We start from the raw sequence: 14,349 nt of genomic DNA, 5'->3' as shown, positions 1-14,349 counted from the left end.
TATATTTGGTTTTGCAAAATGTTATCATTGGGTGAAACTGAACAAAATGTACCAGGGATTGTTATTTCATACAACTGTATGTTGTCTACAGTTACCTCTAGAGAAATTCCAATTTGAAAAAACGTTATGTCCAGATCTCAAACTATAGCTCTGAGGAAGAACAAGATGTGAAGAGGCATTACAAATTCAGCTACATTCTTCCAGAAATAATACGAAAGAGCTGCCTATGTTAACCCTATGGAAGATGAAAAAAATGGCAAGGGAAGCATTCAGTTAGTTACGCTGCAGCCAAAAATTACAGAGAGAGACATAAACGCAGAATGGCAGGTCAGAGGGGCTATTATATCATAGACTGATATGTAATGTAAGTTCCAATCAGTCAGGGAAGCACTCTGTTCTGCTCCCCCAGTGAATCTCCACTGCTTAAAACTTAAAACTTTATTGCATACAGCGGCAATAAATATCTATTAAATGAATTAGGTACACAGCCACAAGCACTGTACATGCATTCTCTTGTGCTCCACAGTCCCTACCTCGGAGTCTTTATTCTTTATTCTTTTCTTTTTTTTATTTGACAGAGATCACAAGTAGGCAGAGAGAGAAAGGAAGAAGCAGGCTCCCTGCTGAGCGGAGAGCCTGATGCAGGGCTGGATCCCAGGACCCTGGGATATGACCTGAGCCAAAGGCAGAGGCTTAACCCGATGAGCCATCCAGGCACCCCTTCATTCTTTAGTCTTAATAATACCAGGTATTGGGGCGCCTAGGTGGCTCAGTGGGTTAAGCCTCTGCCTTTGGCTCAGGTCAGGATCCCAGCGTTCTGGGATTGAGCCCCGCATCAGGCTCTCTACTCAGCAGAGCCTGCTTCCTCCTCTCTCTCTGCCTACTTGTGATCTCTGTCAAATAAATAAATAAAAATCTTTTAAAAAATAATAATAATAATAGGTATTAATTTTACAACCCTAACGTACAGGTTCAAATTCTAACTCCTTTGCCTGATAATCAAAGCAGGCCCCACATAACCTCCCACCCTCAGCAATAGTACCGCACCTTACTACTTATGGCTCCTTAAATTCAGTCTGTGTCTTTGAAGATATTCCTTCAGTCCAAACTCTCTTCCTCCCTTGTCTATCTAAAGAATTATCAACAGCTAAACTTTAAAGTAGTATTCTCTGTGAAGGCTTCTCCGACTAACCCCACAATCATAACCACCACGGCTGATTTACGTGTTCCCTTTCCTCAGATCTCAGGCATCACCTAAGTATCTGTGATGAACATAACACTTCTCATGGTATATGTTAGCTATTTGTTGAAATATATTTCTCCCATTAAACTCTGAAATAGCACATATTTTTCATCTTTACATCACTGGGGCTTAAGTTACTACCCAGGATACAGCAGGCACTCAATTTACTGCAAATAATTGCAAGAGCAAACTCATTTTTTGAAAGATTTATAAATGAACTTTTAAAATAAAAATAACTATAATTGAATAGACAGTAAGTACAAATCAGATAAAAACAGTATTATGCAAAAATGCATGCATGTTATTAGCAAAGACGCCTACTTTTAAATAGCATCTTCTAAAAAGTGAAAATAATGAAACTAATATTGACTATATAGGTTTATTTAAATTTGTTTTATTTGGCTTGTTATTAAGAATCAAGTGAGTTATGGTGAGTTTCTAATTTACCAGAGTTATTAAAAACTTGAAAATAACCATTAAAATTGCTACACTTTCAAAAGTTAGAAGTTCACATTGTATAAAAGAAATCTACACATACTTTTTTTTTTGAGGATTTTATTTATTTATTTGACGGACAGAGATCACAAGTAGGCAGAGAGGCAGGCAGAGAGAGAGAGAAGAGGAAGCAGGCTCCCTGCAGAGCAGACAGTCCAATGTGTGGCTCGATCCCAGGACCCTGGGATCATGACCTGAGCTGAAGGCAGAGGCTTTAACCCACTGAGTCACCCAGGCACCCCAAAATCTATACATACTTTTAAACAAAAATGGAATTTATTGGGGCACCTGGGTGGCTCAGTCAGTTAAGTATCTGCGTTCACCTCAGGTCATGGGATTGAGCCTCACATCAGGCTCCCTGCTCCACGGGAAGTCTGTTTCTGCCTCTCCCTTTGCCTACCACCCCACCTACTGTGCACTCACATGCTCTCGCTCTCTCTCTCTCTCTATATATATATAAAATAAATAAATAAATTGTCTTTTAAAATGGCATTTATAAATAGCAAAATATAAAACTGGTAACTAGTTTCCTTAGTAGGATAATAGAATTCTCATTGTATTTCTTGTAAGTGTAAGAATATATGCAAGTATTTATTGTAAGAGGTCTTCTATTTTTCAACTTTTGGCTCCACAACTGGCAACTTTTACATTCTCTGAGAATACAGATGTAAATATTGTTTTTATATAGCATAAAGAAAGTTTATTGGGTATTGAATATTCTCTTTCAAGTAAGGGTGATTTATTTTAACACAGATAATGTCTTGTGGTCAAAAATGTCTCTTTAGTTATTTCCTTTAACGCTGACAAAGAAATTCAAATATACCACGAAGGTAGGCTGATTTTTTAAAAATCTGCAAATAAGTGAATAATAACTGTAATAGAAATGGGAAATATTTCATTATTCCCCCAAAAGATATTTTCACAAGCTGGCAAGAAATTCAATGAGTTTGAATTTATAGTCCTTGACTAATAAAACCATCAAAATCAGTTTATGGTTCAAATTACTTTATTACTATATGTTTGTTCATTAATAAAGACTATAAAATCATTAATCAGTTAAAGCACAAATATAATTATCTAATGGCATTTCTTACCTTTCATATGCTTCAATACTGAAAGAAATCAGAAATAGTGACTCTAGTCTACGGCCATACCACCCTGAACGCGCCTGATCTCGTCTGATCTCGGAAGCTAAGCAGGGTCGGGCCTGGTTAGTACTTGGATGGGAGAAATAGTGACTCTATTTGAACAAAATATTAAGCTGCCTGCAGCAAGACAGAAACAAAGTCATAAAAAGCCACCAAGTACGCAAGTAATAACCAAGATTACAAACCAAAAAACCGAGGTCATCTGAATACAAAGTGAAGTGTTTTTTTCGTAACCAGTTAAACAGGCAGGAATGAACAGTCACCAAAGTTTAACTACAAAGACAACATCATTCATTACCAGTTAATATATGCTACCTTGGCCAACTTACAGATTCAATATTTAAAACTCCTCTCATGCATTTGAAAGTGTTGCTTTTAGTTTAATTTAAAATAAAAGTTAATTCAACTGAAACAGCCCTGGATTGTCCAGCCAGCTACTGGAACAACATTAATGGGTGATAGTATTCCACTGAGAAGGAACACCATACAATCTCTAAACAAATGAAGAATATGTTTGTTTTTAAATGAACTGTTTTTGAATTTCAAAAATGTATTTGAAGTACTGACTTCAAATGGAGAGAGCAGAATTATTAACAGAATTTTCTTCTTTGTTTTAAAGTATTAATATAAATCAACAAGTATTTATTGAGTTACCATGCAGAGATACTGTTAGGGGTACAAAGATAAATAAAATTTGGATTACTACCTTTAAATACTTATAGTACATTAAGAATAAATAGACAACTTCATAGGTAACAATGATACAATGCATTCAAAAATCATTCAGCCACATGTATTGAACATCTATATGTCAGACATATTTCTCCATGCCAGGAATATCAAGACCCATAAGATTATAGGCTTGGTCTCAAAAGCCCACAATTTACCAAAGATGACAAACATGTAAACATACAGATGCCATATAATTCAACTGGTTCACAAATATAAATGTGTTACAAACTCGGTGGGGATACAGAAGAAGCATGCATCTTTCTAGAAGTCACAAAGGAAGGTGTCACAGAATATAAAGCATGAGGTATAAAGTGCTACAAAGACACAGAAAAAGGAAAGAGCACAGCTGAGTAGGGAGCTCAAAAAGCCTTTATTAAGAGGAGAACATCAGGTCACAATAATATACATGTATCACATAGTGCACCTGAAAACACCCAACATTATACATCAATTGTACCTCAAGAAAGTTGGAAAGCATTTTTTTTTTTTTAATTAAAAAGAAGAGAGAACATTTCCAACAATCCTGGAGGGCAGTTATGAAAGGAGTACATGCACATGGGTCTATCTGCAAACATACATGTAGGAGGTGGTTTTGGGAACAGACAGTCCTGGGTTAAAATGCTAACTCCACCATTTAAGAGCTGTATAACTACATTTTAACTAACCTTCTGGAAGCCCAATTACCTTATCCTTAAAATTGGGATAGTAAAACCTACTTTGCAGGGTTGTTATGAACATTAGTCAGATAAAGTATACAATGTGCCTGGCTCTGGAGACACTTATTAAAAAGAAGGGGTCCAGACTGAGAACAACGATCATATTAATTTGAAGGTGGCAGGGCAGGATGGTTCTGTGGTGCAGTTTAGAGTGAAATAAGTCAAGCAGAGAGAGTCAATTATCAAGATGGTTTCACATACTTGTGGAACATACGGAATAACATGGAGGACTTTAGGAGAAGGAAAGGAAAAGTAAATTGGGGTACATCAGAGGGAGGGACAAAGCATGAGAGACTATGGACTCTGAGAAACAAACTGAAGGTTATGGAAAGGAGCGGGTTGGGGAGTTGGGTGAGCTTGGAGGTGAGTATTAAGGAAGGCACATATTGCATGCAGCACTGGGTACGATGTGTAAACAATGAATCTTGGAACACTGAAAAAATAAAATAAAATAAGTAATAATTAAAAAATAAAGTACTCATCACAAAACAAAAAAGATTAAAAGGCATACACCTTAGTAAACTAATGAACGGGTTTGTCAATGAGGCAGATCAGATTCTGATTTGATGGGCAGCCAATCAATGAAACAGACCTGCACCGTTGGAAATAGAGGATGAAGACACAACTGATATGTTCCAGCAGCAGAGAGGAGGTGTCTACTAAAAAGGGAACCCCTACTTTACTCCAGAACTCTGTTCTTCCAGACCAAGAGACACTCTCAATTAGAAAGCCACAGTTTGGTTCCAGCACATCCTGATAACTACGGTACAGTTTCCTCTCTTCTCTCATGTTTCCCTTCCCTGTTCCTTTATTGTTCATAAAGTAACTGTGTATGTGCACAAGCCTTTTCTTTTTTTTTAACTAAATGGTCACGTGCTTTTTTTTAATGTGCTTTTTTTTTAACTAAATGGTCAACATATGTTTGGTTGTCACCAAATAGAGAAGCAATGGGGGAAAATACCCCTCTCTCCACTAATGACATGCTCAGTCAGCACTTATCTTTATATTCCAGTAAGTTATTTTGCTCTCATTGTTTAACAAAAAAAGAACAACATAAAAATCCTTGCATACCTTGTTTAATTGGAGAATTTTAATGTTTTTCATATATCATTATAAGACCAAGGACAATTTTATAACATTTTATATGTAGCTGCTACATGTAGGGCAATCTGTCTTTAAGTAGGGATAAATTACTCTAAAAGAAATGAATCCTAGATAGTTTCCCTTCAAGTCAAGCATCTTGTTGTTTAAATAAATTTCTTGTTTAAAAAAAGAAGGAATCATTACTAATAAAGCATGAGAAGGACAGCAGCTCCACACAAGACAGGACATGGAAGAGCAAGTGATGAAGGAGGGTTACTTTCCAAGGAGAAATTTAAACATAAGCAAGGTTACACAGAAAGGAAAATGTGGGGCATGTCAGTGAAACATTGTTAATCTGAAGGAAAACAGGGGAACATGGGTTAAAAAGATTAAGTACAGATACAATGCATACTACCCCGGGTGGTCTAAATTCTAGAAATATAACCATAATCTAGATACCTCTTAACCTTTTACTCTTCCTAAGTGATCAATTATTATAAAAGAGATTAGTGTTTCAATAAAGGTCAAACAATTTTATTTCCCTTCAAAGAGAACAGCAGAACAGGAAAAAGTCAAAATAATTTCTAAATCCACACGTGTACTTTCAAATAGGTTCATTAAAGTCATATAGTAGCAGAATGGCGACCATGAAGGTTTCATAAATTATAATCCAAACGAACTAAGACAAAGCCGGTTTCTACCCTGCAATGACACAGCCTCTCAGAAAGCCCAGATTAGACAAACTTCAAGAGAACGTAGAGGAAAGTCAGTTCCATTTTGGCTTCTTTTTATAATTTAGCTTTTCTGAAAAGGCAAGGCCTAATCTCCACACCTACTCTATCCCTTCTCTAAAGTCATATCTTTCCAAATTGTTCTTCTAGAATTCCATTCAGTTTGTAAACAAATTTCCCTAAATCTCTACCTTTCAGGGCGCCTGGGTGGCTCAGTGGGTTAAGCCTCTGCCTTTGGCTCAGGTCATGATCCCAACGTCCTGGGATCAAGCCCCGCATCAGGCTCTCTGCTCAGCAGGGAGCCTGCTTCACCCTCTCTCTCTGCCTGCCTCTCTGCCTCCTTGTATGATCTCTGTCTGTCAAATAAAATAAACAAAATCTTTAAAAAAAATAATAAAAATTAAAAAAATAAATCTCCACCTTTCAACTGCTTACTCTATCTGAAAACTAGATCCCCATAAAACATAATGCTCACAGGTGGAGGCCACACCTTCCCTACATGGTACAACCCATAGCCATGGGGCTGAGGGGGTAGAAGGATGGGTAACATTATCCTGATTCCTTAGTGCCATGTCCAAATCACTGCTCTTCCAATCTCATTCAAAAATTTCTTCCTATTCAGCTTTAACAAGTCCTATCCCACTTACCTCTGTTGTCTCCAAATCTTTGAGTCTCTACCTGCCCCCAAATCTTATTCTCTAATTCAATTCTTATCTTCATCCATGGAGATTTTAACATCTGCAGCCTCTCTCTTCTCCAAAGATCCAGTCAATGCAACTTCATTTCAACTATCCACTGCTATTGCCCATAGCCTAAATCCTAAACTGTTTCATCTCTGCAATGGTAAATTTTAATATTCTAGTTTTAGGCCATAACCTACTATTTACCATCTCTCTGGTACAGCTGTTACTATACGTACTCTCCAACCTCACAAAGATGTCTAGCCATCCACTGACTGAACTATATTCCCTAAAATGCTTCAGGACCCCCGTATTCTCTCCCTTTTAAGGTATGCCACTGATAATCCAGAGGTTGGATTTTTTTTTTTAAGATTTTATTTATTATTTATTTGACAGACAGAGATCACAAGTAGGCAGAGAGGCAGGCAGAAAGAGAGGGGGAAGCAGGCTCCCTGCTGAGCAGAGAGCCCAATGTGGGGCTCGATCCCAGGACCCCGGGATCATGACCTGAGCCGAAAGCAGAGACTTTAACCCACTGAGCCACCCAGGTGCCCCCAGAAGTTGGATATTTTTAAGAGTAAAATGGGGTGCTACTCTTTATTAGTCCAGGACAACAGATATAAACCTGGACTGCCCCAAGCAAACTGGAGCATGTAACCCCCATACTTCTTTCCCTACACTTACTAAATTAGCTGACTTCCCTTGACCTTTTGTCTTGATATGGCATTTCTCTTAACAACCTTCAGCTCTGAATCAATCCTTCTTCATTTCCTCTAGCCATTTTTTTTTTAAAAGCTTAGCTAATCAGTACTTTGGGATTGTGTTCAGATCACCTCCTCCAGGCAGGCTTCTTGGCCTCTACTCTTTGTTATCATAGCACTCAGAAATGACAGTGCGTTATATTCATAACCACATATTCACATACTCAATAAATCTTCAAGTTTCACTCTCTTTGTGTTTATTCTACAATGCGTCATATGAGAAATGACTATTTTTATAATTTCATTTAGGTTAAACAAGTCAAAAAGAAGTACTTCTAAATTAACAGCAATTATACTAATAAAAACTAGCAGGTTTTTTCTTATTATGAGCTCCTTAAATTTTATCATCCTTATACATTCATTTACTCTGGTTTTAGGCTATTATTCTCTCCTGGTATTTCTGTCTTCCTACATAGCCAATAAATTTTGGAATTATATGGAGCATAGGTAAAATTCAAAGGACAAGCAGGAAAAGCAAATTTCAGAATATGCACATCAATGATCCTGTTTCTAAAATTATACAAACATAAACATGTGTGTTTTTTATATATATATATATATTTTAGTACAAATTCTTATAAATCAAACTGTTAATATTAGCTACTTCTGAAGACTGAAACCTGGAATGGCAAGAAGAACATCACTTTCTATTTCATTTATTTCTAGTCTGTATATTTATCATAAGCAGGTATTTGTTTTATAATGCAAAAAAATATGTAAGAAAAAGGAAAGACTTCCTAACAAACTTTTTTTTTAAGACTTATTTATTTGAGAGAGCATGCAGATGTGTCAGGGAAGGGACAAGGGAGACAATCTTCAAGCAGAGCCCCCACTGAGCATAGAGCCTGATGCTAAGCTCAATCCCATGACCCATGAGATCATGATCTGCATCAAAACTCTTAACTGACTGAGCCACTCAGGCGCCCCCTCAACAAACATTTTAAAACTGAATATTAGTAAAAATCAAATTTCACAGATGGAATGCTTAATAGTAAAAAAATTTTCTCTTTCAAATATATTTATTTTATTTAGAAAATGAAAAAGATGCTTACATCATGATAGCTACTTCTCCAAAAAATCTCCCAATTATATTCTCACTCAGAGAGTGCTCTGGCTTCATCTCTATCCCTCTTCTAGGCTCCTAAAAGAATTCCAGCTCTAACTGAGCACCTCAACACTGAATTGATCAAACCACACCCAGCCAATACTGTGGTCGCCCAGCAAAGGAATCTGTCCTTTTGCACTAGGTCTTAGTAAAAGTCTTCCATCCATTCATTCATTCATTCATTTATTCATCCAATAGTATTTATTCAATGTCTATAATATGCCAGGCACCGAGTGAGGTCCTGGGTATACAAAGATATTAAAAAAAAAAAAAAATTACTGGTCACAGCCTCAGGGAGCTTATTAAGGAAAAGCAGTTCTAACATACAGCAGTAATTGCCACAGGAATCCCTGTACAAAGTATAGTAGAAGCACAGAGTATAATCTAAACCTGGCTGAGCAAAAAGAAGGAAAAGCTTCGTAGACTTCCTTAAACTACCATGAGCAGTCCCTTCCTCACAGACACTTTCTTCTATCCTCTCAGCTAAAATATCACTCTCCCTTCTTTAAAAATGCTGGTAAATTATTACTTCTTACTGCTTCCCCACAAAACATCACTTGTTCCTAAATGCCATATGATGCTTAAAGAAAACCAACCAAATCTGTAAAACTCAAAAGCAAGCAAGGAAAGGAGGAGAATACTCACTGAATGCCAGCTCTACACAAGTACCAGAGAGAGCAGGTACTTAAATCTTTCCTCATTGTGCCTACTTCTGGCTGTCTCTACAAACATGCTTATATATCATTTGCATTTAATCTGCTTCCTGCTTGAAACTGGGCATTTTTAAAAGACAAAATCTTGGACTGTTGCTGCTTTATAATGTTCATGGAGACTAAATATACATTCCTAAGTATAACCACCTGGTTAGAAGGTGAGGGTGGGTAATGGTGGATAGTAGAGGCAATCCTTCAGATATCTGTCATTTTTTTTTTAAGATTTTATTTATTTGACAGAAAGAGAGAGAGATAACACAAGTAGGCGGAGAGGCAGGCAGAGAGAGGGGGGGAAACAGGCTCCCTGCTGAGCAGAGAGCCTGACGAGGGGCTCAATCCCAGGACCCTGAGACCATGACCTGAGAGGAAGGCAGAGGCTTAACCCACTGAGCCACCCAGGCGCTCCTAGACTTCTGTCATCTTAAATGAATTCCAATAACTGACTAGTGTGAGTGGATCAAATGCAACACAGATCTCCTCGTTTTCTTATCCTTAATTTAATGCAACCAAATATAAAAACCTCAGCCAATGTCCATTTAATGTTGGAATGATGGTTTAAAAAAAAAAAAGAAAAAAGCTTGGAATAAACAATTTTATCTCCAGCAACCTCAGAGAAATGGAAAGAAAGAAGCAAACTGCAAATAAGTTTTAGATGAGTAATGTTCGAAGAAACCAGGCAATTCCCAAGAGAGACACGAAGTATACACAAACTATATCTCTTAAAGAAAACATAAATCATGAAAAACAAGAGGGATTGTTCAAAATTAAAAGAAAACAAAGATATATAAAAATCAAATGCAATGCATGAAACCTGATTGAATCCTGGATCCAGAAATCTCAAGAAAAAATTTTAGGGAAAACTGGGAAGATCTGAATAAGGACCATTAATTAAAGATATTCTTAAATTAATGTTAATTTTCCTATATGTGATATTGATATTATGACCATGCAAAAAATTGTCCATGTTCTTAGGATACGCATGATAAAAACTATATATTATCATACTCTCAATATAGTTTCAACTAACTTGAAAAATATATAAATAGGGACACCTGGGTGGCTCTGGAGGTTAAGCGTTCGGCTCTTGATTTTGACTCAGGTCATGATCGCAGGGTCCTGGGATCTAGCCCAGAGTCGGAATCAGCCTCAGTGCAGAATCAGCTTGAGCTCCTCTCCCTTTGCCCTGCCCCCCTGCTTGTGCACATGTGAATGCTCTCTCAAATCTTTAAAATACATACATATAATAAATATAAATCTTTAAAATATGCACATATATGAAGAGAAAATGTGCCAAAATGTGAACACTGAATGACTACAGATGAAAGGTAATATGGGTGTTTACTGTCCTACATTTTCCATTGTTATGTAGCACTGAACTTTATCATAATGAGACGGTAAAGTGATGGGAAGATAGAAGGCATGCGAGGAGGCCAGCTGGAATGAAACATGAGTGCAAGCAGCACTAGTCTCAGCAAAAGTGAAAATCAGCTGTGTGATTCTGGGCAGGTCACAGAACTTCTCTATGTATCAGCTGAAAGAGGAAGAAATAGATGACTTCAAGGTCCTTCCATCCACAGAGTTCTATTATTCTACTACTTCTTCTCAGTTCTAGAACCCAAAAGATAACTATATGCAAAGTGGAGAAACACATGGGACTATTCTAAGGATAAAATAAAGTATTTAAAACAGCTAGCCAAATGCCTGTCACATGGAACACAGAAAATAAATAGTAATTCCTCTATTTTGAGAAAATATTTTTTAAATTCCTCATTAAAAAAAAAGATAGGACTAAAAAATTAACTTAAAAGAAATAAGTAGCACAGAATCGAAAAGATTTATTTTAATATCTATTCAATTTCAGTTTGCACATAAAATACCTAACCTAAGAGGTAAAATATAAATATACTATGATGAAGCTACAAACAGAAAAACCATAATAAGTGAATCTCCTAAGAGTTTAGATAAGCTGCATGCTTTCAAGTGAACACAGTATGATATACATCTACAAATAGGATGCTTCAGAATTTACAAGATAAAGTAACAATAAAATTATATACCAGAATTTTGGGTAACTGTCTCAAAATGTTTCAATGGGCTTAAAATTTTTAAAGACATCTCTTTTTAAAAAGGAAGCACAGGAGAGAAGATTTAGAATTCAATATCAAAATAGGGTTGCCTGGGTAGCTCAGTTGGGTCAGCGTCTGACTCTTGGTTTCACCTCAGGTTGTAATCTCAGAGTCCTGGGATCAAATCCCGCATCTGGCTGCACACTCAATTTGGAGTCTGCTTGAGGTTTTTTCTCTATCCCCCTCTGTCCCTCGCCCTCTGCCCTTTCCCCTCTGCTCCTGCTTCTACTCACATACGTGCACACACTCAAAAATAAATAAAATCTTTTTTAAAAATCAGTACAAAGTATAACCAATTATTTTCACTTCTAAGAAGATTCTAAAGTCAAATGAAATTAAATTCATAATTAATTAAAAGTCATATAAATTAAAAGGTACCACACAAGGAATACAGTCAATGATCTTAAAATAGCACTGAGTGCTGACAGATCGTAGTAGCTACACTTGTGCTGGTCATAGCATAATATATAAACTTGTTGAATCATTCTATTGTACATCAGGAACTGCTGTAACACTGTGTGTCACTTATAATCAAATAAAAGAAAATTTAATAAAATAAAAACAAAAACAAAAAGCAAAAAGTCACATAAATTAAATTCCAGGGGGAAAGCAAAACAAAGTATTAACCAGAACATATTACAAATTTGCTAGATGGTTTTATTTCCAGCACTAACATCATTTCTAACATTATAATTAATTTCCCTTTTGATGAACTAACCAATCTTTAACATAATGAGAAAGTTTTCTAAAAGGTTTTTGGGCATCCACCCAGTTGCTCAAAACACAAAAATCTTGAAGTCATCCTTGAGAATGTTCTGTTTCCACACCCAAATTATTCAAAGTCCCATAAATTCTGATTCAGATACATTTCAAATCCATTCATCTCTCTGTCTCATGTTGCTAGCACCTTCTCAGGCCATCACTATCTCACCTCAGTTCCTAAAACTGCCAGCTTTCACTTTCAGCTGGCCAGTCCATTCCTCGCATAGCAGCTGAAATGATGATATAATCTAGAATAAAATACAAGCTTCCTACCAAACCTGTCAAAGCCCTGCATATTTCTATAACCTCTTCCTACCCAACTCTGCCTCTTTCACTAAGTCAGCCACACTGGCGTTTTTTTCTATTCCTCAAACTCACTAAACTTTCCTGCCCCCAAAGTCTTTGGACCCACTATTCCCTCTCTCTCTACTGCCTCCAGCTTTATTATGATATTATTGACATATAACATGTGTAAGTTTTAAGGTATACAATGTGATGACTGGCTCTATGCATGTATTACAAAATGGTTACCCCAATAAGATTAGTTAACATCTCCATCTCTTCAGGTAATTATAACTGTGTGTGTGTGTGTGTGAATGTGGTGATAACATTTAAGAATTACTCTCAACAAATTTTAAGTACATAATACAGTACTGTTAATTATAGTCACCAAGTTGTGCATCAGATCCCCAGATCTTATTTATCTTAACGCTGAGAGTTTGTACCCTTTAACCAGCATCTTCCCATTTCCCCTACTCCTCAGCTCCTGGCAACCACCATTCTACTCTATTTCTATGAGTTGGTCTTTTTAAGAATTCATACATAAGTGGGCGCCTGGGTGGCTCAGTGGGTTAAGCCTCTGCCTTCGGCTCCGGTCATGATCTCAGGGTCCTGGGATCGAGTCCCACATGGGTCTCTGTGCTCAGCAGGGAGATTGCTTCCCTCTCTCTCTGACTGCCTCTCTGTCTACTTGTGATCTCTCTCCATCAAATAAATAAATAAATAAATAATCTTAAAAAAAAGAAAGGAATTTATACATAAGTATACACAGTATTTGTCTTTCTCTGACTCCACTAGTCCTTCTAATGAGAATGCTTTTCCCATCAAAAATACCACACACACACACACACACATCACCTACTCTTAAAACAACCTCTTCTCATATATACGTTCATCTTGAATATCAGTTTTGTGACCATCATATCTAAAGTAGCTCCTACCTCATTATCCCCAAACCATCTGCTTGTTTGGTTTCCATCAAAGAAGTTTATTACAATTCATAACTATTTTGTCGGTTTCTTTTTAAACCTTCCCCCTACTTTAAAATATGGCTATAAGGATGGTATATCCAGCTCATTCATCATCATATCCCCAGAAGCAGCAAACTGTCTAATATATAGTAGAAGTCTATTGATGTACAGCAAACAATGAGTGAAACAGTGAATGAATATATGACTGTACTAAACAATGGGACTAATAATGCTATTAATGGAAATACAGAAGCCAGACGAGGAGTGACTGAGAAGAAAATAATATATACTGAGTTTGGTGCCACGTGGTTGAAAATACAGGGCTAGGGGACACACAGGCTGGAAGGGGTTATGGATCAGCATTCTGCTGATTATAAATGCTATTTGAAAAAAACATTAATTACATCTCAAATGAGACAGAATTCAGCAGGATAAATGACAAGCAGAAAATACATAATACAAATATGATATGATTGTGCAGGTAGAATAATCTAATATAAACACTACAAAATCAAGACAAGTCAAAACTGTTTCACAGTTTGTTTTTAGTAATTCACTAAGAAGACTAAAGTCATCCTACCTTAGTACTATTCATCGCTGGTCGTATCTTAGCTAAAGTAGCAGGTCCATGTTGAAGGATTACACATTAGGGATGAGGAAGACACTTCAGAAAATGTGCAGTGAAGTCTCACGGGAATGACCACAGGTCTGGCCAGAAAAATATGAGCTGCAAGAAGAAATTCAAGGAGTCAGAAACGTTAACTACAGAGAAAAAGTAAAAACGTACACAGGGAGTATAGCAGG

The 14,349-nt window shown here is 36.7% G+C and overlaps 1 protein-coding gene and 1 pseudogene across 6 annotated transcripts in view; one reads left to right on the top strand and one right to left on the bottom strand.

Annotated features, from left to right (window-relative positions):
• FER (FER tyrosine kinase) overlaps window positions 1–14,349 on the bottom strand; it is a 470,546-nt gene that overhangs the window by 434,565 nt on the left and 21,632 nt on the right. For all 6 annotated transcript variants that reach the window (XR_006608698.1, XM_045087150.1, XM_013060833.2 and 3 more), the window contains exon 2: window positions 14,126–14,272. The gene's annotated coding sequence lies outside the window, so the exon portion shown is untranslated. The remainder of the gene's footprint in view (window positions 1–14,125; window positions 14,273–14,349) is intronic.
• Window positions 321–4,997, top strand: LOC123393889 (annotated as a pseudogene).

The sequence above is a fragment of the Mustela putorius genome, unplaced genomic scaffold (genome assembly GCF_011764305.1).
Source record: "Mustela putorius furo isolate JIRA1106 unplaced genomic scaffold, ASM1176430v1.1 tig00001063_pilon_pilon_pilon, whole genome shotgun sequence".
In the NCBI taxonomy this organism is placed as follows: domain Eukaryota; kingdom Metazoa; phylum Chordata; class Mammalia; order Carnivora; family Mustelidae; genus Mustela; species Mustela putorius.
The sequence above is the reverse complement of the archived record's forward strand: the minus strand, read 5'-3'. Positions and strand labels throughout refer to the sequence as shown.